General features: G+C 39.1%; 2 pseudogenes across 2 annotated transcripts; one reads left to right on the forward strand and one right to left on the reverse strand.

The window, feature by feature from the left end:
• The first annotated feature begins 342 nt into the window (after window positions 1-342).
• On the forward strand, window positions 343-683 carry LOC306645842 (renal cancer differentiation gene 1 protein-like; annotated as a pseudogene). Its single transcript has one exon. The product of its transcript is annotated as a renal cancer differentiation gene 1 protein-like (transcript).
• Window positions 684-14,601: 13,918 nt separating this feature from the next.
• LOC306646456 (26S proteasome non-ATPase regulatory subunit 4-like) lies at window positions 14,602-20,519 on the reverse strand (annotated as a pseudogene). The gene is made up of 2 exons: window positions 20,386-20,519; window positions 14,602-15,750 (listed from the first exon to the last, which is right to left on the reverse strand). The product of its transcript is annotated as a 26S proteasome non-ATPase regulatory subunit 4-like (transcript).
• Window positions 20,520-20,899: the final 380 nt, after the last annotated feature.

Below are 20,899 nucleotides of genomic sequence, written 5' to 3' on the forward strand. Positions count from 1 at the left end.
GAAAGTTCACTATAGAAAATATGGGAAATATAGAAACATCAAGAATAAAATTTAAGGCCAAATTACATTGTTATATTGTGTTCATAAAGGAATATGTAACAACAAATATCAATAGGTACAACTATAATGCACCAACAAAAAATATAGAGAGGGCTGGTGTTGTGGCTCAGTGGTGGAGTGCTTGCCTAGTCCATGTGAGGTATTGGGTTGTATACTCAGCATCACATAAGAAAATAAATAAGTTATTGTGTTCATCCACAACTAAATATATTTTTTTAAACATAGGGGAAACGGTGTCAGTTCTGCTGTTTAGGTCCAGCTCTGTGGTATCAGCCCTTCTCCATGGCTGACCGTGAGGAGTTTTATGTTTCTTCACCTCCCCCACTGCCTCCCTCCTCTCCTTCTTCAGATGTTTCATCAGCATCCTCCCCCAGTGTCCCAGTGAGTTTGGACTGGCCAATTTCAAGCAGAAGCAGTGACTGAACTGCAGACCCACTGGTGGAAGTGGAGCTGTAGATCAGAGATGCAGCATTTTCTCTAACCAAACTTCTTAAAGCCACACCTGCAGGATCAGCTCAAAGTGGAAGAGCTTGCCCTCAAATGTACAGAAAATGCACGTTTCCTTAAAAACTTCGCAGGACCTCTTGGAAGAAGGCTATGATTCTTTAAAACCTAACAACTGATTTGGCCTGATTTGGACAGTGTAACATCCTTCTTAATATACATTTTTTGCACATGTATTGCAAAATAGGATGATCACTTCAGCAGTTTGGTATACTCAGAATGAATATTTTCTGGATTTTATGAAAGAAGAATACTGATATTCTTGATGCAGACCAGTAGTCACTTATTCTTAAATACTTTCTGTCCTCTAAACTTCTGTAGAATCCTTTATGGAAGCTAATTCCATTAGTAGATAATTAATGTTAATAGTGCTACCAGTAGCATACTACACAGATCAAGATGCAAGAATGGTAGACTTTGAAGTTGAGCTTCATTTTATGGTCCAAAGAAGTTAACTAAGGTTGCCTATGCTAGATCCAACTCCATTAGGGTAAATTCTCCAAAACCTATGATTGAGTCTTGTTTTTATATCCTTAGCACCTGAAACAGTGTCGCACAACACTTGCTAAGTCCTTGTTGAATAAAAGACTTGACAAACATAATTAAAAGCTTTTTTCCTTCATATTTTTAACATGAAGACTGTAATTGTTTCTCTAAAAATGTATAAATCTGAACTTCATTGACTTGAAGGTAAACATTCTCTTTTGTAATTGGGATTTGAACTTTGTTAGTAGTTTTTAAAAATACAATTTTTTTAACCTATGAAGATGCTTTTTAAAAAAGCATGTCAGAAAATAAAAGCATGTCAAGAGAGAATGCATGTTTTTGCCCTATTTATTTCTATGGTTAATTGCTCTCATTGTTAATATTTCTTGTATTTTACATTTTTGTATGTTTGACTGCTTGCTATAAAATACATTATCAGGGGCTGGGGAGATAGCTCAGTTGGTAGAGTGTTTGCCTTGTATGCACAAGGCCATGGGTTTGATCCCCAGCACTGCAAAAAAATTAAAACCTTATCAAATTTGTGACTCAATACTAAGTAGCAAATTATTTGCATAATAATTCTAAAGAAATTGCTTTGTTTCCATTTTATCAAATTTAAATGATGTATTATTGATCTCTGTGACAGTGTTCTATTTTATGTGTCCTGTATCTTATATTGCTTTTTGGTGGTTTGTGTCATATGTCAACTATTAAGCCAACTTTGATACTTTGATGCTCTACTATATTATAATTTTTAAAATATATTTGATGTGGCATCTTAATTCTTTGTAGATATGGAGATGTGTCCAGAAATATATTCCTAAGCTCCAGAGTGGGGGCAATGCAAGGGGACATATGAATGGGCAAAGAACAGTCTTTTTCAGCATATTAGGTCATAGATCTTCATCAATATTTTTAGTTCAAGATTACACATATTGTGTGATTTTTATACCAAAGAGGTGCTCATTTCAGTATCATAAAAATATTTTTCTTTTAAATTTCTGAAAGTTGCAGTTTTAAAATATATAAAAATAAAATTTATTAAAAGCAAAAAATAATAATAATAATGAACAAATAAATAAATGTAGGGGAAAAATAAAAAGTCAGGTGTGGTGGTGCATGCCTATAATCCCAACATCTTTGGAGGCTAATACAGGAGAATCAGAAGTTTGAGGCCAGCCTTAGCCAATTTAGCACGGCTCTGGGCAACTTAGTGAGATTCTGTCTCAAAGAATTAAAAGGGTTGGGGATATAGCTCAGTGGTAAAAGTTCCTGTCTAAAATTCCCAGTACTAAAAGAAAAAAGAAAAAAATGTAAAATCCCAATGCTCAAAGAAATGATCACTGCTAACATTTTCATACATTTTTCTCTAGTTCATGTTCTCATACTTTAAGAGAAGATACAAAACAAGACTAATAAAATTTTCAGTATCAGCACTTAGAAAATCAATGCATGGCTGGGAATATAGCTCAGTACTAGAGTGCATGTCTTGCATGCACAAGGCCCAGGTTCAATCCTCAGCACTGCAAAGAAAAAAAAAAAGAAGAAGAAGAAGAAGAAAGAAAATCAAGGAAATGTGTTATTTTCTCAAACATTCCTCAAGGTTACCAGAGGAATAAAGAAAATATGCACTGCTAGGCACAGTGTCACATGCCTATAATCCCTGCTCCTTGGAGGCTGAAGGAACAGGATCACAAGTTCAAGGCCAGCCTCAGCAGCTAGCAAGATAAACATAAAAAGAATTGGGAATGCAGTTCAGTAGTAAAGTGTCCCAGGGTCCAATCCTAGCACTAAAAAATACAAATAAACAAACATAAACAAGAGATACGCTGTGCTTACAAACATCATTCCCAGATATGAACACAAACTAAATCTGAGCAAGTAGCAAAGAGAACATAGCAAGTTTCAGAGGTACATCATATGCTACCAAGATTGTTTAGCAACTCCAAGTGTAATATAACAATCTATAATCAATCTTATTTCAACAATTTTTTCTGTAACATCTTACCCTCTAAAAAAGAACTCAAGTAGTGGCCCAGCAAGATCCAATCTTTTGTTTCCATAATGATCTCTGTCATTGAGTTCTCTTGTACCCAAAGTGGCTAGAAGTAATCTATAAACCATATATCTTAAAAAAAAAGAAAAAAGAAGTGAAAAAAAGGGCTGGGGATATAAGCTCAGTTGGTAGAATGCTTGTCTTGCAAGCAAAAGGCCCTGGGTTCAATCCCCAGCACCGCAAAAAAAAAAAAAAAAAAAAAAAATGTGAAAAAAAAATTTGTTTTTGTTTTCTGCCCCAATAGTATTTATCAGAAAACATCATTCTTTACATTTAGCTTTAAGAAAAACACTCTAATGTTGTTTGATTCATTACTGTATGTAAATTTATGATTACACAAATGGTATGCCTTTACGCCATGTACAGAGAAACAACATGTATCCCATTTGTTTACAATAAAAAAATAAAAATAAAAAAAAATAAACTAATGATCCTTTAAAAAAAAAAAAAGAAAAACACTCTATCTCAACTACATCTTAGTAGAGAACTTAAAACAATAAAATTTAAAATATCCCAAGAAATATACTTTTTTGGTCTCAAAAAATCACTAACACCAACATGAGGAAGCATTTTTTTTGTAAGACTTCTTTTGCATATTTAATTCTTTTCTCTTTAGTAATGCCAGGCTTTGCCCCTCTCGAACCAATGAAATTTAATGCAACATTCTGTTCTTGAGTGACAAAATCTTCATCAAGAGAAGGTTTAACCTGTGAAATAATTTATATAGAAATTTTCAAATTCATATTTTCACCTCAAAATGAGTCAGGTCTCATTTAACTTAATAACATGCCAGATATTCCTATAAACCTAATCAAATATGTAAGTGTTTTTAGGGAATCAGGAATTATAAAAATCTTAGAACTAGAAGAACCACCTCAAAGGGCTGGGGATGTAGATTAGTGATAAAACACTCCCAGGTTAAATCCCTGGCACCAAAACAAATAAACAAACAAACAAAAAAATGCAATGAATGATTCTGAATTGGATTCTGAACTAAGAAAAAAAAATAGTATGAAAGATAATTTTGGAGCTGGGTGTGGTGGGGCACTCAGGAAGCTGAAGCAAGAAGATTCCAAGTTCCAGGTCAGCCTAGACAACTTTGCAACTCTGTCTCAAAATATACAAAAAGATATGGGAGTTGGGGATGTGGCTTAGTGGTAGAAGAGTTGCCTACCATGCTCAAGTCCCTAAGCTTGATCCCCAGCACTGCACACACTCACTCATTCATTCACACACACACACACACACACAAATGAGGCTGTGGCTCAATAGTATAATGCCCCTGAATTCAATCCCCTACACAAGGGAGAGGAAGAACTAGCAAATACAACTAGCAAATACATGAGTAAGATCTGCATATTCATAGTATTACATCTACATTAAATTTCTTTATTTTAGTAATTATACCATGATTATGTAAGTGAATATCTTGGATCTTAGGAAACAAACTAAAGTATTAGGAGTAAAGAGGCATAATACCCATTAACTTACTCTCAAATGGTCCAGAAAAAAAAGTCACACGTATTTATAGATAGAATAATAAAGCAAATGTAGACAAGTTAACACCTAAATCTGAGTGAAGAATACAGAGTCCTCAGCACTACTCTAGCAACTGTTCTCTAAGTTTGAAATTCCTACAAAACAAAAAGTTTTTTCTTTTCCTCAAAATAAAAAGAAATAAATGTATCAGCTACTCTTTTTCCTTTTTACTAAATTACACTAGACTAGTGTACTTTTATAATTTTTCTTACTGCTTTCTTCATGAGGCTGCCATTGAACTTTTGGATGTCTCTACTTTTCATGTCTATGTTGTATGGAATTGTCAGCAGAGAGGCCTAGACAGGGAAGACTTTCACTACACATGAAATTTGTGACAGTCAAATTGCTCTTCACAGATTTCTGCTGTTTTAGGGTTTGTTTGTTTTGGAATCAGGGATTGAACCCAGGAGCACTTAACCACTGAGCCATACCCCCAGTCACTTTTTTATACTTTATTTAAAGACAGGATCTTACGGAGTTGCTTAAGGTCTCACTGAGTTGCCGAGGCTGGCTTTGAACTTTCCATCCTCTTGCAGCACTCTCTGGAGCTGCTGGGATTAGAGGCATGCACCACCATGCCCAGCTCTTCTATGGTTTAAGGTTAGCAACAATTAGTACCTCTAAATTTCTTATCAGACACTATGAATATATTGTTTTCATATTACAATTTCCATCATCTCTGGATCTCCACAATTATAAGTAATATATTCTAGGATATCTCTATCAGACACAAAACCTCATTCTCTGAACACAATAATGATGGGAACTTCTTGCTTGATATATGTGCTGAACAATAGCACTTTTTTTTGCACCCTAGAAAAATAAAATACCATTAGAACACAAATATATAAGAGCTCAGAGAAATATAAAGGCACCAAGAAAACCATTTAAATTCCAGCTACTCAGATGTCTGAGGCAGGATGTTTATAAGTTTGAGGTCAGCCTTGGCAAAGTCCAAACTGGTCTCCACAACTTAGCAAAATCCTGTTTCAAAATAAAAGATAAAAAAGGAAAGGGGTATAGTTCAGTGGTAAAGTACCTCTAAGTTCAATTCCTAATACCACCAAACAAAAAGAAAATTTTTAATTCCCCAAAAAATGGGAGACAGCAAGCAAACCATTTAAGTTCATATATTTCATAAAATCATGTCTCCTCATTCTCTGAGGAACCTCCTACAACTGCTTTACAAAACTGCTTAAGTAAGTTAACTAATTTTAGAGACAACCTGGTCATTTAAACCATATGAAACTTCCATTCTCTGCCATCTGCCTGTCAAGATCCTCTAAGAATTAAACAAATACCACACCTGGAAATAACTTTTGGCTGGCAAAGAATACAAATACAGTTGATACCTTTCTATTCCCTCCCCCTTGGGGGTTGGAGGGTCTTGGGAAGAAAAAAATAGATGAGCAGTAAAAGAGCAAGAACATGAATAGACAAATATAGAAAAAGCTAAGTACATGATAAAAACTAAATATTAAATCAGAGCCAATCTGTGAGTGCTATGGTTTAGATGTGATGTCTCCCAAAAGTTCACGTGTGAGACAATGTAAGGTTTGGAGAAAAAATGATTGGGTTATATCCTTAACCTAATCAGTGAATAAATCCAGATAGGGATTAACTGAATGGTAACTGAAATGGCAGGGTATGGCTGGAGGAGGCAGAAATTGGAGTCATGGCTTTGGGTATCTGGTGAGTGGAGTCTCTCTCTCTGCTTTCTGATAACCATGTAGGCTGTTTCCCTGGGCCCCACTCTTCTGCCATAAAGTTCTTCCTCACATCAAGCCCCAAGGAATGGAGCCAGAATTCTACAGACTAAGACCTCTGAAATCATAATACCCCAACCTTTTCCTCCCCTACAATTGTGCTGGTCATTCCTTTAGTCACAGCAGCATAAAAGCTGACTAAAATAGTGAAGTATCTTCTTGTTTGAATACCACTTCAAAACTAACAAACAGTCTCTTACATACAAGTTTCTCTTTTCCAATTTCTTCCAAAGGACTGGGGATAAAGTTAGTAGTAGAGCACTCCTGGGTACTTTCCCAAGTACCACAAAGAAAATTAAAAGCTTATAATAGAATCCCTAAGTAAGCTATAAAAGAGTGGTTCGATCTTGTTTATACTCTTTTGCTTTTCTACCAGCCCCTACTTCCCATGCCAGGGATTATGTGGGCCTTTGTGGGCATTCTACCACATCCTTAGCACCAACCTCTCCCCTTTATTATTTTTGAGACAAGGTCTTGCTAAGTTTCTCAGGCTGACCTCACACTTATGATCATCCTGCCTCAGCCTCCCAGGTTGCTGGAATTATACATATGTGTCACTGTGCATGGCTCTATGACTCTTTGTGCTTGCTCTCTGTGTCAGCTGAATGGAGAGGACCACATGGAAAGAAACAGAGAGGCTTCAAACCAACAGCCAGTGAAGACCTGAAAATGTCCAATGACCAATAAGGAAGTGAATCTTGTCAACAACCATGTGAATATGCTTGGGATGACTGCAGCTTAGGCAAACACCTTGACTATCACCTTATGAGAGACACTTAGTCAGAGGACATAGTTAAGCTGCACCCAGATTCCTGATCCACGGAAACTACAAGATGATAAATGTTTTTGTTGGAGTAATCTGTTTTATGGTAATAATAATAATACCTAACACATAATACCAATTACATGCTCCAGAGAACCTTTTTTTGACTAAGAATGCAAAACAAGACACAAAGGAATGAAAAAAAAAGCAACATATCATACCCCAGACCATACCTGCCCTCCTCTTGCTAACCCATATAGTACTGGTAGTTGGGAAGAATTCTCCAGACATGACCTACACTCTCCTGTGGAGGCATATTTAGAATCCTTTTTGGCCAACACATAGATTGTATTTGTTGCCATTTTCTCTTGGGCAATAAGAACCTATATTTGCAATAAGAAAGTTATAGCCATGAAATCAAAAGGTCATTGAAGTACAAAGAGTCAAATGTGCACCTTAATTTAACTTGATCATAAAGATTTACAGAGAAACAGCAATTCTTGAAATTTGCAAACTCCATTTTGCATTAAATGCTTTGTAAAAATATATAACTCTAATAAATGATGAAATGCTAGTTTATATTATATTCATCTAAATAAGCTTAAGTTTAGCTGTCACACCATAAATATTTTAAATACACTTTCTGGCTACCCTGTATGAAAGTCTCCTTTTTCATTTCAAATTTAATAATTTAAATATTAACTATCATTTTGTAATGTTTTAAAATAATGTTACTGTACCTTTTCAGATCCATTAATAATTAATTAGCCACCAGGATCCAAGGGACAGTCATTTAACTCACAAAGATCATGATCTGTTAAGTCATTCAACAGGCATTAAGTTTAATGCAACATAATTGGAAATTTTCCTATAAGTTTTCTGATGCTGAGCCTGAAGTTGTTCTTCACCTTCTTTAATGATTGTTTTTGTTATGCAAACATAAAGTGGAGCAGAATACCTTTGAAAATAGAAGTAGGTCACAGTTGAGCAATAGTAGGGTATTTGCTAAAACATAAATCCTCAACTGGTTAACATATATTTTCTGAATTCTATTTCAATAACAGCTGATGACAAAAAATATGTATTTCTTACATGAGATTTCTTAATCTGGTCTCATTTGGTATCATTGGAGAAGGAGCACCATATCTTTTCCAATGGGTAGGTTTGGAGAGGTAAATTTGCTCAAATTTCAACAAATCCATTGGCTAAAATTAAACAAGAAACAGGAAAATGGCAAATAAATTTTCCCATAAACACTTTATTGATTCTGACATTAATAAATGACATTAATATTTTAAGTAAAATTAGTTCTTCAAGCTGGCAAAATTAGTCTATTATTGATATGAGGACTCTTCAAAGTCAATATACACACTACATATATGTATAGTTTTACACCTAATGCTTTCTTAAGGCAGAAATAAAATGACTTAATATGCCATAGGTACATAAAAGCTGAATACAGGTTTACATCAGTCAAAACAAATTTTATTAATGATCTATACAATTTCATACCCCTCTCTCTGGTTAAGGTAAAAAGTACAAAATGACCAGAGAACAAAAATAAATTGACATTTAGAACTTCTCAAATCTAAGCAATAGAATATTAGAAAAAATAAACCTAACTCTTCCATTAAACAACCAAAAAATAAAAAAAGGGCAGACACAATGGCACATGCCTATAGCCCCAGTGACTCAGGAGGCTGAGACAAGAAGATGGCAAGTTCAAGGACAGCCTCAGAAACTTACCAAATTCCTAAGCAACTTAGCGAGGTCCAGTCTCAAAATTGTACAAAAAAAATTTAAAAGGCTTGGGATATAGTTCAGTGGAAAAGCACCCTTGTGTTAAATTCACAGTACCAAACACACACACACACACACACACACACACACACACACATACACACACAAACACACACACACACACCAAAAGAAAAATCCTAATCATTCTCATTCTGTATAAAGTACTAAGCACTTCCAATCCTGGCTGACTATAGCTCAGCCCACAGCAAAATGCAAAGAAATAAAAAGTTCTCAATTAAACATCTGCTGCCTAACAAAACAAGATCTATGAATATAACTCTTCAGAGAGAAACAGATACAGGATTTCTCTCTATATCAAATCTCATAGAAGATGGAACTAAGCAGACCCTTTCCTCATGGAAAATTATTGATATCCAAGGCTCCCAAGCTGGAATAGATAAAGGGAAAAGAGAATTTGTAGGAGTATTGAACCAAGGGGAAGGAACCTTCAATTCTTTTTTCCATTGTCACTTTAATTTAGGAAACTATATTAGACTATTCTAAGACTTTCAACAACTTCCAGCATCTTTCCCTTTCAAGTAAATACCATTTCCAAAATAACCTTTCTTAAATAATGCTTTATGCATATTCTCTGATAATTTTTCAACAATTCCTCACATCATCGAAAATCTCTGACAATCTGGCTCCACCTTGACATCAAATAAGACCAAAAACAGAAACTGGACTGGGTGCAGTGGCACACACCTGTGATCCCAGCAACTTGAGTGGCTGAGACAAAGACTGCCTGAGCGACTCATTAAGGCTCTATCTCAAAATGAAATAAAAAGGGCTGGGAATAAAGCTCAATGGTAGAGGACTTGCCTCACCACAGGTGAGGCCCTGGGTTAAATACCTAGTATTATGGGGTGGGATGTAGGGGGAAGATAAACTAAAATTTAGAAGTTGATTGCAGTGGTTCCCATCCCATTCTCAAACCAAATACATCGAATACTTTCTTGTGGAAATGCCTAAGCCTTTTTCTCCTCTGCTTCTCTTTTCTATTAAGCTCTGATAACTAAGTTTACAGATCACTTCTACTAGAACTTTGAATATGCTGTTATACTATTATCTCTCTTCTTATGCATAAACCGTGAAGAAAAAATGAGAAAAAAAGAAACCTTATGTTCCTTTTTCCATCACAGCCCCTGAAATGTCAATTACTTTTGCTGTTAAGAGCAAAATTCTGTGTACGATGTCCAATTAGAATGAAATCAAACCAGCCCTTTTAATATAAGCTATGGAGAAATAAGACTGAAATGGCTAGAAATTACCACTTTCTTCACTATCTAACTCTACCTCATTTTGCTTTACAGTTTTCCCTGTTAATCAAAGTTCAACATTATCCCACATTTGCCACTCTATGTTTCTAAAACTGGGGACAGTCAATGCATTATTTTGGACTTTACAATCATTATGTAAAACTAAAATCACACATTTAACAATGTTATAATTTTAAGTTATAATTTTAACAATGTTAAAAATTGCACATATGTGAATAAAACTTTACAGAACTGAAAAAATAAAAAGGGCTAATAAGTTTTGATGATTTTCTTTTTTGTCTTTTATTTGTACTTTGAGAACCGTCTCCCCTTCTTACACAGGCTGGGCTAAAACTGGAGATCCTCCAGCCTCAGCCTCTGAAGTAACTAGGATTACAGACAGGAACCCCCACATTCAGCTTGTGGTTTTCTTTTTTTCAGTCTCATATTGTTATGATAATTCATCCCATGTAATAAATAAAAAATCAGGAGAAGTCCTTCTAACACTTTTTCTTATCCAGTCATGATGGCACTGCCTGTAATCCTAGCTACTTGGAAGTCTAAGTCAGGATGGTTTTCAGGTTTGAGGACAATCTTTTCAATGAGAAAGAGTGTCTTAATATAAAATAAAAAAGGGTTGGAACATAGCTCAGGTGCCGAGTGCCTTCCTAGCATATACAAGTCCTGGGTTCAATCCCCAAAATGGGAAGGGGGGAAAAGAGACAAAAAGTAAAATTATCTGAAGTAATTATTTCTGTCTTGCTTCTCTTTTTCGTTCATCTTTGAGTTCCTTCTTCCCAAATATTAAATATCCCCATCTGCATAAGGATTACGGTTTTGACTAACTTACAAAAACACATCTCTAGTAACAATACATCAGAAGTTGACTAAAGATGCTACAAGTACACTGCTAAAAACTCTTACTGACTTTTAACCTTTAAGCCAAGTGCAAGCAGGGCTGAAATTTCAAACTATCTTCTATCCATGGAACTTATTAGAATAACCATCTTACCAGTTCTTCGACTTCTCCACTAGCATGTTGAGCTTTAGCTTGTGGGTCAATAGGTGGAGCATCTTCCACAATTCTTGAAGACACATCTGAATAAACTCATCAAAAGATTCCAACTGTTATCTGACCAAGATTTTTTCATCAAAATAAAAACTAGGAAAATAATGAAGTCCAAAAATCAGTTTCAAATTCGTTTGTTTTCTAGCATATTTCTTCATTCTCATTATAATTCAATTCAAATACTCTTAAGAACCAATCACTCTGTGCCAACCACTAAACAAGATATTATGAGGTTCCTAAAAAAAGAATAATGTCAGCAGTAGGTATTTTATAGACAAATTTTATTCAAACTCTTTAAACATTTATTGAAAAAAGAGTCAAACAAAATGGAGAGTGAAGTATAATATTAAAAATTTTAGTTTGAATAAAATGGAGGATGGTGATATTAACAACTAAAATAGGGGCCAGGAACAGTGGAAGATGCCTGCAATCTTAGTGGCTTGGGAGGTAAGACAGGAAGATTAGAAGTTCAAAACCAGCCTCAGCAACTTAGTGAAGCCATAAAAACTCAGTAAGACCCTATTTCTAAATAAAATACAGTGGTTAAGTGCCCCTGAGTTCAATGCCCAGTTCAAAAAATAAAAAATAAAAAAATAAAACTAAAATAGGAAATGTGTATGAATTTTAGGTAAAAATCATGAGTTCTGGGCTTGGGGATATTGCTCATTAGCACACACAAAGTTCTGGGTTAGAACACCAGCACCAAAACAATAACAAAAACAAAGATCATTAGTTCTCTTTAGAATATGTTAAAGGAGAGATGAGAGTAAGTCATTTCAGTGAAAATACTCAGCAAACAACTGGTGATAAAAGTGAAGCATGTGTGAGAGATGAGTAAGTAGTATAGATACAGAAATTACAAGATCCAAGAGGAGGATGGACCTTATTAGTCACAACGAACAGGCCCTTGTTCAGGAAAGGGACAGGGAAAGAAACACATAAGACAGAAAGAGATAAAAATGCAAGTGAAATCTCAGCAGATGACTCCCCAGTTCCACCCAGGAAAGCTACAGTTAGGCATCAGAGGCTGGAGAGTTCTAAGATCTAGAATAATCCTAAAACCTGGATTGCCTCATCAGCCCTCAGCTGTAGGAAGTACCCCATCTCATCTGTCTCAATTCCTCCACCTTGTGACATTAACATTTAATACCTGAGTCTTTCTTAGTTTCTACTCCCCTCTTCCTAGAAATTACTTGGATACTTACATCAATTTTCTGAGATATGATAACCAACCTCCCATTTTGGCATCATCAAATCACCTAGATCATTGGCAGGACTACAAAATGGCTGACTCTTTAACAAGGCCTTAACCTGATCAAATTAATTATGACCACCAATAAAAAGTTAGGTCCTACAGTATAGAATAAAGCATACAACCATCCTTGTATAAAGCACGACCTAAGAATGAGTCATTTTCTTTTCTTTTTTATTTTTAATCTTTATTTATTTATTTTTACATGGTAATGAGGATTGAACCTAGTGCCTCAAACATGCAAGACAAAGGCGTTACCACTGAGCTACAGCCCCAGCCTCTTTCTTTTTCTTTTTTTTAAGTGGCTGGGGCATTTTATTTCCATAGAATGTGGGATAGCAGGAAAAATTTCTCAACTATTTGGGACATCTACTGATATATAAAAATCACATGGAAGCCATGGCCTAATATAAGTAAAAATGGTTGTTATGAAAAATTTAAGATGAAACATCTTCACAAAACTATACAAATATTTTATTACTTCAGGACACTGAATTATAACTATTTTCATTAAAAACTTAAGAATAGTTTCATTAAAATGTTGTCCTGTTTGTGATCATAGACCAGTGGTAATGCAAACATCTGTCTAGCACACATATGGCTCTGGATTTGATCTCTAGCACCCTTATTGCCAACAACACAACAATCTAAATAGCCAGGTGCAGTAGCATGCACCTGTAAGTCCCAAATATGTGGTAGGCTGAGATAAGAGGATCATTTGAATATTGAAGTTTAGGGCCAGACTGGGCAACAGAAAGACACCATCTCTCCATTTTTTGGGGAAAGATGGAAGAGTACCAGGGATTGAACTCAGGGACAATCAACCACTAAGTCAAATTAACATCCGTATTTTCTATTATATTTAGAGACAGGGTCTCCTTGGCACCTTGGCATAATTGAAACTGACTTTAAACTAGACATCCTCCTGCCTCAGCCTCCCAAGCTACTGGGATTACAGGCATGCATAACCAAGTCAGGCAAGAACCCATCTCTAAAGAAAAAAAAAAAAAAAACTCTTTTGAACATGACAAACCTCCCTGGTCTCATCTTTTTCTCATCTTTTCATCAACTCAATTGGCACAGTTGAACAAGTACCAGTTGGATATGCAAGTTGGGCTTTCAGCATGGAGCTGCAGTCAAAGTTAGCAGTGCTTCAATGGTCACCTGCATTTCTTAAGATGAGGTGTGCTTTGATATGAGTCAACTCTCAGGAACTCATAGGTTAGATCATTCTCATGAGTATGCTCATGGGGGTATATCATCAGGAAGTTCTTGAAGAAGATGATGCTCACCAGGTTGCAAATGGCAGGAACTTCCAAATGACAACTGCAGAAGTCTTTGGCAATTACTGGGCTTCTTGGGCACACTCCAGATACTGTGCTACTGAAGTGGACTTGCACAACACAGCACGTTCCATGTCAACCTCAATGTCATGTGGAAAAGCAAGAGGTGAGGACCAAAGACAGCCGCCTTGGCCCGGGCTCTTCTCACTCAGATTTCCTTGGCATCAAGTTGCAAATGACTTGAAGCCCAATTGTGTGATTTGGGGATACATACGTGTTAGCTTCTGCTGAAAGCATTCAGAAGGAAATGGGGGAATGTGCAACCTAGTCTCCCAGTATCATTGGAGGTCCAGTGTCAAGAGGAATGAAGCCCTTTTCTACACTGTTGTTAATTTGGATGGAGGTTCTGAAGAGATGCAGTGTAGAATTGGGTGAAGAATATGGTGTTCTCATGTGCACCATGGCTCTGGGAATGAGTGTCTCATGCTTTGCAGGGTCAAGAATGACACAAGAAGTGCTCTTTGAAAGAAAGAAGAAAAGCAGAAACACTAGGCACGTGACGTGTTGGTGGTGGATATAGCCAGTCCAAGAAATAAAAAGGATGCTAAAACTTGCAAATGCTTGAGGATACACTCTTTTTTTTTTTTTTTAATTTGCCAAGCTCTATTTAGGTTGTATTGGTTACAGATAACATATATAACCCTATATCCCACCCCACCCTATGCAGTCCCCTGAGAAGGCTCTGCCACCTTTTTCTCCCAGTCTCACTTCTTATCCTCTTCCTTCTTGTCCTTCTTGCCATCCTTGGTGGCCTTTGAGTCCAGAGATCCTATGGCATTTCAAATGACTTCATTATCAGTATCCACACCCAGAAGGTTCTCTAGGACACTCTAAAAAACTCAGGGTCCTGCATCATGTCATAATCATCCTCCTCCTTGGTTGGTTAGATGTGTCCATGGCTGAGCTGGCATCAAGGTTGGCTGATTCTGCCTGGCCAAACTCTGCTCCCTGTGGGGACATCTGCAAGGCATAAGCAATCTGCTCTTTCTCAATCTTACTACTAGATCAGGGAGCCCTGTGCAGCCAAACTCCTGCTGTCTGATGGTCATTTTAAGCAGGGCATCATCTGAGTCTTCAGTCCCACGTGTAGCAATCCCAGCCTCAGCTGCAGAAGCTGCTGCTGCCCACTGTGCCTCCTCCTCTGGCCTTTGCTGCTGCTCTTCCATAGAAACATGAAGAGCCAGGGCAAGCTCAGGATCAGCATTGGAATTCACTTCAAATTCAAAGTCACTGGCACCGAGACCCAGCATGGCACTGCCTTCACCAGCAAGAATTGGAGAACTGATGAGAGCATCAACAAAGTTGGGCCCAGGAGGCATTGTCACCAAATGAGAACAAGTTCCATCTTTGCCAGTCAGTGTCACATTTTCTGTGTTCACCTCCACTTCCCCAAAATTGATAATGTCAACATTTACTTTTTCTTTCTTGAGGTGCTTAGCCAGTTTAACCAGATCCTTCTCATTGTCTTCTACGGGGCTTTCCACAAAAGCAATGATGCACAGCTTGTGATTCTTGCCCTGTTGGTGCTTCAGAGTCAGATGAGCTATGTGAATGATAGTGCAAAAAGTGATCTTGCACTTGGGTTGAATGGTATGGAGCATGGACAGGATGCAGCCAGTGTCAGGGGTTAGAGTAATTAGCACTTCACAGTCATAGCCCAGAGAGATGAGGCCAATATTGTACTCAAGCTTCCAGTCTTTGAGTGACATACTTTGTTGACAGCATACTTTTGGGCCTGTGGCCAAGGGGGTAAGAAGTCTCCATTCCACATATACTCACTGCTGTACACACAAAGCACAGTACTCTCCAAAAATATATTGCAACCTTCCTCCCTCCTGACTTGTTCTTGGGGACTGCATCCAGGATACACTCTTCCTGCTCACTAAGGCCTATCACACATTTGCATGTTCTTTAATGTGTCGTCTTTTGATATTCAGGTTTTGCCCATTTTGGGTATTCACTTTTAATTTTGAGCAGGACAGTTTGGACTAAATGTCTGATATTGAGGTGCATTCTTGAATTTGAGAGCCATGCTTCAGTGCTGCATATCCTAATGTAAAATAATTTACATTGAAGGTAAATGGTTCATGGGTGTGGTGTAAGAAAAGCCTTTCCTTAGAGGTCTTGTGCTGGAAAAAATAAAATCAGCATATATATCATCAGCTGTCACTTGGAATCAAAAGGAAAGAGCCAGGAATTGGCAAGGGCATTGAAGTCCTTGCTGGGGGAATTAAGGTCAGTCATGATGGTTGCTCACAGAATGATCTGGCACTGACTACCTCCTGTATCTGTACAGGATGTTGAAGCAAACGTCCTGGAATTTGGACATAGACCTTAAGAAAAGCCCATTTTGTTAGTGTCCCTTCACTGAAGTTGGTTTCCAACACCAACACCCATGTGCTATTCATGCCCCTCAAAGATCCTTACCCTTCCATTTGGAGTATTCAGCCTTGAAACTTTGTGCCATTTCTCATTCAGCACAATGTCTGTTCACCTTTGGTGTTCTGGCCTGTGAAATTGTGTTCTTCATGCCAAGAGCAGGCTCTTGTTTCATCCACTGCTTACATTCTGCATCATACAGGGACTGATAATAGGCCATTTCTCAGAGGGCCTTATGCCACAGAGGCAGCAGCCTGGTCAAGGGAATGAACCCTTGGGTGAACAGAGATGGAATAGATATTACTGCCTCTGAAGGTGGGTTGCAGGACATCTGGAAAAATCATAGCAGAGCAAATTCTGAGTGCAGCCCAGTTGTAAGGCAGCAGCCAAGGTGGTTTTCCCTGGCTGGTGGAGTGAGCACAGAACCTCTCTCCTTGCCTGGATGCTCCCCCCTGTCCTCCTTCCAACATGCTGACTGAATGACTCCCTGGTCTCCTCATGAGTTATGACAGCAGCCACACACCTGCACTTGGAAGACCATCTCCCCAGGTTCCAGGTGTCTCCTGTTATGGCTATCTCAGAAAGGAGGGGCAACTGACCAGGTAGGGTGTGATGTTTCCCAATTCAAGGAGCACCTGAGCCATGAAGCAGTGCTGTAAGCTCCCCTGCCATGAGCTGTCAGCAGTCATCATGCCCTGTGTCTGCTAGGACACTAGGTGAGTTGCCTGACTTGGACAAATCCCGGGTGTGCAGACCTAGAGGAGTGGTTTCAGAGGGCAATGTCAATATGGCAGTGCTAGAGTGAGTGACCAGAAGAACTCATGCAGCCTTCCATCCCTGCCTGGTCCCCCACACCTCCTGGGGGATCCCTGCCCACAGCAGTAGCTAGTTGACCGTGCTGTCATGATGCCCGGTGCAGCCAAACCAGCACAGCATCACCTTGGAGGCCTAAAGTGTAGTGTGAGCTGTCAGGCTTCAGCTGGGTCCCCTGACCTGCCTGGACTGGGAGTGATTCCTGGCCTGCTCGGCTGCACCCCACAAACCTGATAGCTCCACTTCAACTGGGTCAACAGGTAAGGATCCCATTTCTTCAAAGATCAGGCCCCTGGCCCTGGCTCCATTCCTCTTTCCTTTTACCATCACCACACATCTGGCTTTTCTTTTCAATCTCAGTCTGAAACCCCCAGCATCTGAAGCGTATCTGGTTGCTATGGGAACCATGATGCCACCAAGATGTCCAGCTGCCCCTCTGTGACCTCAGTCACTCTCTGATGTGCAGGCATGAGGTCAAAGACACCACTCCTCAATATCCAGGTGGCCCAAGGCCCAGAGAAAGCCTCTGGGGAGAGAGAGAAAGTGCGTGCTCCTACCAGAGCCTGGAACCTCGGTGCCCTTCACACCTGCCATGCCTGAAGCCTGCCCCTTCCACTGAGAATAGAGTCGCTCTCCCATCTTTTCCTCTCAGGGAATGAGAACACTGGAAGCCCAAATTCAGGCCATTTTCAGAGGGGAATGTATTGAAGTTGAAGGATTGAGAGATTCAGGATATGACTTTCAGTCACTTATCTCACTCCATTGAATCTTGTTAGAAAGGGGTAAAAACCTAACTAGCGGCAGGTGGACATTGCATGAGGAACTTGTTTTTTCTTCCTATAAGTAAATATCAGTCCCAGGACCCCAGATCCCATGAGCCATAACCACTTTCCTTTTCTTCTTTAAATTTACTGACAGGGTCTGGCTGTGTTTTTGAGGCATTCCCTCATTTAGGGAAACAGGCTTTGCCCAGGAGAAACACCTTCCACTTCCTCATCCATAATTAAGATGTTAGGCAAGATCCACCACCTCCACTGGGTTGTGCCTTTTGTCCAGATATTTTCTAGTTAGAAATTGTCCAAGGAAAATGCCAGAAGGAAAAAGAGGAGTGAGGAAGGAGTCAGCAGTTTGTGATTAGAATGACTAGGGCTCCAGGTGTGAATGTTCCCCGATATCTCCCTTCATACTGACAACCTGAGCATATTCTGATTCTCACATATGCCTGCCTCTCCTTCTACCTCCCCCGACCCAAACTCCACGCTCACTGATGTCATTTTCTGCTCAGTGTTCAGCTGCAAACCTTTTCCTCCTTCAATAGATAGGGATAAATATTTCCCCTCATGACTCACGGCTTGACTGTGGGTCTTGATGTGCAGGAAAGTTCCTTGCAGGATTGCTGTGGAAAGGAAGATGAAAATTTTCTAAGTAATTCGTTGGCTTTGTTTAGGACTGGGTTTTCTGAAGAGAATTTGACAGAGTCACAGCAGTTGGGGATCTAGAGGGTACCTAAAAGTGGGTCCTGCAAAGCTAAAAGATAACTCCTCTTGGAGAGCGCTCACCTAGCATATGCAAGGACCATGGTTCAAGTCCCCAGACCCTCAGATGGGGAGGGGAAAGAAAGGCTCTTTTGAATATGCCATCCCTCCCTCCTCTGGTCTGTTTCTCCTCTTTTCAGCAACTAAATGGGCACACTTGAAAAAGAACCAGTTGGACACTCAAGCCTTTTCCAATCAGACTTTCAGTATGGAGCTGCAGTCAAAGTTAGCAGTGCTTTCTCGGTCACCTGTGTTTCTTAGCAGGAGATGTTTCTTGACATGAGTCAACTCACAACAACTCATAGGTGAGCTCCTTCTCACGAAAATGCTTATGGGGTTATATCATCAGCAAGTTCTTCAAGAAGACGATGCTCACCAGGTTCCAAATAGCAGGAATTTCCAAATGACAACTGCACTAGTCTTTGGAAATTACCAGGCTTCTTGGGCACACTCCAGATGTGTGCAACTGAAGTGGACTTGCACAGCTCAGCACTTTCTGTGTCTTCCTCAATGTCATCTGGAAATGCAAGAAGTGAGGACCAGAGAGAGCTGCCCTTGGCCCTGGCTGTTCTCAGTCAGTTTTCCTCAGCATTGGGTTGCAAATGACTTGAAGTTCAATTGTGTGATTTGGGGATGCATAAATGTTAGCTCTTGCTGATAGCATTGAGGAGGAAATTGGGGAATGTGCAACCTAGTCTCCCCATATCTTGGAGGTCCAGTGTCAAGAGGAATGAAGCCCACTTCTAGACTATTGTTAATTTGGATGGAGGATCTGAAGTGGTGCAGTGCAGAATTGGCTGAAGGATATGGTGTTTTAATATTTACCATGGTTCTGGAAATGAGTGTCTCGTGCTTTGCAGGGTCAAGAATGACACATGAAGCCCTATTGAAAAGAAGTCACACTGAAAGAGGGACAGCAGAGACATTAGGCACCTGGCGGGGTGGCAGTGGATATAGCCATTCCAGGAAATAATAAGAATGCTACAATTTGAAAATACTTGAGGACACATGTTGTCAAATGTGGGTTGGCTTCTCAGGAAGGGAGTGATTGTGATGGTGCCCCTTAATTCAGACACCAGGAGCCAGGTTCTGGGACAGAGACTTGATTTATTCAGGAAGTGCAATAGTTTATATATGGAGTGAAAACCAATCATATGAATGAGACAGCCAGGCCACTGCTCAGGTTACATGTTTACAATTCTGTACTACAGGGAAGAGCAGACTTCTGCTGGGGACCAGGAAGGCTCAAGATGCATTAGGTCATCACAGAGTGTACTCATGTGACATAAAGAGAGCCCAGTGTTCTGTGCTCAAGCCCAGTCCATACCTTGTATTCATGCCTGGTACACCACAGGATTCTCCTCATTTTCCCCCTTTTTCATTGTGACATCATGCTAATAATGAGAGCTCAGAAGTGGAGAAAAAATTGGACAACTTCATGAATAGCCAACTGCTGATAGTGCTAGCAGTAGTATTAAATTGAGCTTGAAGAGGAGGTGCTGAAGTGGCAGGAATGCCCATGGAAGTATTAGAAGCTAAGATAGAAGGCAGAACATCTGCACCTAAGCCTAATGGCATCACCGTGGATGGATTGGGGATCCCAATAATTGTTGCACCAGTGCAGTGAGAGTTGGCAGTGATAATAGCACACATTAGTAAAAACAAAGTGGATGGGAAAGTATCACCATCTGGAGCCATTTTTTGAGCCTCCTGAGTTACCCTTTTTAATCACCCCTCAAATTACTGGAGGTGCATGTTTACCTCTTTTCTTCGTTTTTCTTGTTGTGTTTTGATGATTGTCCTTGCCTAGTTGAGGAGCCCTCTGTGTCCTCAAGATCGAGTCTCTTCAGTTCCTCCGTCAAGGTTTGCCAATGTCTTTTCTTGTTGCCCTCCATAGGACATAGTGGGTTTGATCAATCTGCCTGGTATCCAAATTGACATAGATTCGCTTTCTGGGAAAACACAAGCAAAACCTCGCCCCTGAGTTAGTAAAGGGTGTGGTCCACGAAGGTGATTTTATAGGGGGTCTTTCCAGTACATCAATGGCAGAGGAGTTTTACTGGGAGAGGAATCCCAATTCTTTCCTTAGTGAACAGAATGTGATAGAGTGTGTCTGATGGGGGCATATGTGTTCCTCCTTTTCCCCATTTTTCTTTTTGTAACTGAGTTTTTATGGTATGGTGTGTTCTTTCTATAATTCCTTGCCCTTGTGGATTGTATGGGATTCCTGTAATTACTTTGATATTCCAAGTAGATGCCCAACTTTTGAATTTGT

Source organism: Sciurus vulgaris (genome assembly GCF_902686455.1).
Source record: "Sciurus vulgaris genome assembly, chromosome: 16".
In the NCBI taxonomy this organism is placed as follows: domain Eukaryota; kingdom Metazoa; phylum Chordata; class Mammalia; order Rodentia; family Sciuridae; genus Sciurus; species Sciurus vulgaris.